The sequence below is a fragment of the Cupressus sempervirens genome, chromosome 3 (assembly GCF_028749045.1).
Source record: "Cupressus sempervirens isolate cs-2001-9-10 chromosome 3, ASM2874904v1, whole genome shotgun sequence".
In the NCBI taxonomy this organism is placed as follows: domain Eukaryota; kingdom Viridiplantae; phylum Streptophyta; class Pinopsida; order Cupressales; family Cupressaceae; genus Cupressus; species Cupressus sempervirens.
The window spans coordinates 612469395-612474470 of NC_143120.1; positions in this window are offsets into that span (position 1 = coordinate 612469395).

Here is a 5076-nt window from a genome sequence, read left to right on the forward strand (position 1 = left end):
AAAATAAATTTACACAAATCATCATTTCTCATAAATAATGTATCATCCACAAAGATTTCTGCCAATACAATCTTCTTATCTAGTCCTTCTTTGATGTATAGGTTGTTGCTATCATTAGTTCTTTAAAAACCAATCTTTATGAGGTAATTATGTAGCCTTTCATACCATGCATTGGGGGCTTGTTTGAGACCCTACAAAGATTTGTGTAGTCTACAAACCATGTCCCTTTTGCTAGGATCAATGAAACCTTCTAGTTGCCCAATGTAAACTTCCTCTTCTAAGATTCCATTCAAGAATGTATATTTCACATCCATCTAATATAATTTGAATCCTTTGTGTAATACATATGTGTTGGTTAACAATATGTTCTCCTATTATATTTTATAATCTTGACTCTTTGATACCCAATGCATGGAGAAACAAAAGGATGTATACCAACAAATGGGTTAGTGTATGTATTCTATCACTACCCTCTAAATTGATTAGGTGTAGCTCCCTATGATTTGCAATGATATGCTATGAATATATTTTTATGAGATCAAAAGTTGTGACATTATAAGCTCTTAACCTGAGAGCAGTAAAGGATAACAAAAAATTTTGTAGGCACAAACATTTCAAGAAAGATGATTTTGAACAACCTATCACACTCAAAGGAATGATTGTAGTATATTATCTTAATGTTTCTAACTCTTACTTCTATTCTAAATACATATGCTAATCACCTAAATACAAGGAGGAATGAGAAAAGAGATGTACATGAGAACAAATAAAATTGCTTTGACTACTACACTTGAGTGAAATGGAATTCAAAAAATTACTAATAGGTTCATACACATCTATCTATTAAATTCCCCATGAAACTATCTAACATGATAAGAAACTAGCAAGAGGGGAAACAGAACCATATATGAAGAAAGTAAATGGAATTACCTTTACTGTAATCATCAAAATGAAATTGAATCCATATTATTATCACAAAATCACCTATGATTGTCTTTCAACTCTAAATGTAGAACTAATGTATTCATGGGAAACAAAACGTGACAAGAAAATAGTGTAAATGGAATTATAGACAAATTCACCATCAAGTTTTTTGACCTTTGTTATGTCCAATGAGATGATATTTATACTTCTCTATCATTTCTTAATTTTGGTAGAGCAATAGTCACAAATAGAAAATAAAATGAGGATAAAATATGATGTTATTCAATAATATGACCAAGCGGCATCTTCTCCATTGATGATTTTGGATCAAAGATATTTTTGAAAACACTCCATGACCTTTTAGCTTCTTGTGATCTCAGAAAACCCTATGGAAAATCATTGTTTCTTTTATTTTCTATTGTTTTGTGCCAAACTACTTATTTTGTATTCCAATGGTCACTGCATTTTCAAATTCTAACCATTGATGTTAAATCAATGGTCATGATTTTAAATGTTGAGACCTTCCTTTATAGTTTCCACTATGGGTCCCTCCATGTACATGTGTTGAATTGCCAATTTTTCACATAGAATAATGGTCGAGCAACTTTTTATAGTGATATAGTGATGATAGTGGATCCATCTTGATCTGACGGTGGTAATAAAATGATGTTACATCTCTTGTTTTATGGTGTGGGCCCACTTTCCAGCAAAGCATGTCATGGAAAATAGGTGGTAGTATTTTATTGACCGATGAAACTGACATCAGCCTGTCTATACACCATGGAATATAATGGGCCTGCAAGACACATGTTGTCAATTTACTTTGTCGCATAAATTATCAAATGAGAATCTTTATGTAGTGACATTATGACCTCTGTAGATCTTATTTGATCTAATAGATGAAGGCATCCAACTTTCTTTTAATATTAAAATGGGACCCAATCTAACAGGTAAGCACAACTGGCCAATAGCAAGTGTTCTTCATTAAATTGACTTTTCAACTCTACAATGTATACATGTGAATTAAATTTTAACTGTCAATTTCATTTCAAAAAGAGATATACCACCTTGACTTGTTTCCTTTTCCATTTCTCCATTTTCAAGGATTCATTCTATATTGAATTCATCTGAGTTTGGTTATGAACTATTCTCACAATCTGTATATCAATCTTCTATCTTAGCCTTTAGTTTCTCTTCTACATTTTCTCTCTCTCTCTCTCTCTCTCTCTCTCTCTCTCTCTCTCTCTCTCTCTCTCTCTATATATATATATATATATATATATATATATATATATATATATATATATATATATATATATATATATATATATATATATATATATATATATATATATATATATATATATATATATATATATATATATATATATATATGAAAATCTATCATTCTCTAGATATAGATATTTGACCATGGAGTTAGAAACTTTCAAAGATGAAGAATTTCTTTCATAAAAAAGTTCTTCTCAACATGAATCTTTATCTTAGACATGATTAGGAAAAAGGAATTATGAATCATTAGAAAGATCTAGACCTTCTTCTCATCAAGAAAAAAATGCATCACAAAACCCTCCCAAAACCTAATCACCTAGCCATGGACTAGAAATTTTCTCATATCATTTCCTACATTAGGTTAACTCAAAGGAAAGATGAAAAGAAAGGCCATCCTATGAGCAATCTAGACTCAGACTCAAAACATCGACACTTGACTCAACTTCAAACTCTAAAGCAAAATGATACTATTGAAACTTGGGAAAAAATATGCAAGGAGTGTTCTAACACCTTCTAGTCTAGGAAAAGGAGAAAATTTCATCCACAGTCAATGCTTTTTTCTTGAGCATAACACTTGCAAACTAATCTTTCCTTCTTTCTTGAAACTTCTCCATTCTCATTCATCTTATTTCTAAATACTCATTTTGTGCCAATTACATTCTTGTCCTTGGGTCTAGGAACAAGAGTCCAAGTTTTATTCCTTTCAATCTAATCAATCTCTTCATTCATTGCCTCTATCCATCTTTTATTCTCTAATGCATCTTTGATAGTTCTACGTTCAAATTTAGTAAGCAAGCATGTACCTTTTAATTTTTTCCTTGTCATTGTACCATCTGACTAATGCCCAATGATTTTATCAGTTGCATGATGCTTTCTAACGTATCTAGGAAGTATGGGCTTCTTTTTGAATTCACTAGGTTCACCATGATCTTCTGAATCATGCTTGAATCCCACTATTTGTGACTTAGGTCCATCAAAGGACTCAATTTACACTTTCTAAAACTCAAATCCTTCTAACTATGACTTGGGTTGCACTGGTTGCAACTCGAGTTGAACTAGGGATTTCAGGGACTCGGATGGTGAAGACTGCTAACTTCCATTTGCTTGAACTTCAGGTAAAGTATTAGGCTCATAGTAAACAAATTTTTTGTATTCTTTAAGTTCTTTCCTACTTTGTTCTTCAGACTCTTTTGTAAACTCATTGATCTTTACATGTGCACTTTTGTCAGTAGATAGATTCAAACATTTGTATGTTTTACTCTTATCGGAGTTTTCGAAGAATATGTCTTCATCACTTTTTACATCAAATTTTCCTTTTCTTAACTCCTTTAGAATATAGTGTTTGCTTCCAAATACTTTGAAATAACACACATTAGGTTTATAGCCATACCATAATTCAAAAGGTGTTTGATTTGAATCCTTCTTCAATTGAGCTCGGTTCAAGGTATGAACTACAATTTTGATTGCTTCCTTCCAGTATTTGATAGCAACATTCTTCTCTATCATCAATGTCCTTGCATAATCTATGATTGATCTATTCCTTCTTTCAATAATGTCATTATGCTAAGGTGTACCAAGTGTAGATACCTATATTTTGATTCCTCTTTCATTGTAGGACTCATTGAATTCATTTAAGCTGAATTCATCTCCTCTATTTGATCTTAAACATTGTAATTTCTTTCTTGTTTCCTTCTCAACTCTAGCCAGATACATTTTGAGCTTTTGAAAATATTCTAACTTATTTTTTAAATACATAATTATCATCATCCTAGAATAATCATCAACAAACAAAATAAAGTTCTTATCTCTAGTGTAGCTTTGTATGCCAATAGGTCCACAAAGGTCTGTATGAACCAACCCCAAGACTTCTTCAGAATCATATTTTTTGCTTTTAAAACTTGTTTTTCCCATCTTTCCAATCTAACAATTCTTGTACATGCCCATATCAGGTTTCTTTAGGCTTGGAATGCCTCTAACCCTTTTATTTTTTCTTATGTTAACTGAGTTATCAAAATTCACATGACACAACCTTTTATGCCATAACTATCTTTCTTTTACTTGAGCTATGAATCATGAACTTATAGTTAGATCTAGGTAGAATAGATTACCTCTTGTTTGATTACCAGTCCCAACTAGATTTCCATCCCCATCCAATAGCTTGGCTTTCCTATTCATGAATTCTACCTTGAATCTAATGTATTCAATTTTGCCACACTAAGTAGATTATGCTTTATTTCTTCAGCCCAATAAACATTGTCACATATGAGATCACTAGTTATTGCAATATAGTCTTTTCTCTTCACATAAAAAGGTTCAACATTTCCAAATCTGACACTCCCACCATCATGGTGTTCCAAGTTCTCAAATTTAGATTTATCATGAGTCATGTGGTGAGAAAAAACACTATCAATAATCCATCTATCATTCTTACTAACATGATAAATTAGGTCCATCTTATCATTCTCATCATCTGATTCATCCTTAATAGCAATGTAAACCATTTTATCTTCTTCACTACTATCAAAATCTTTAGCCATGTAACAAGATTTCTTACCTTTATCCTTGTAATCTTTGAAATCCTTCTTTCCTTTGTACTTGTCATACTTCATTTCTTCTTTTCCTTCTCTATTTGGACACCTTGCAGCAATGTGACCAACTTCTTCATAAGAAAAGTAGATCAAAGGAATTTTTCCTTTGTACTTTCCTTTGCTTACAAGCAATGCTTCAATTACTTCAAAATCATCATCAGAACCATCTTCATCTTCACTATCTAACTTCTTTCTTTTAGACTTTGTAGCTTTCTTCTTGAGTGATAGCATGGCTTGGAATGCAAACTCAAGGTTACTAGAGTTAGGAACATAA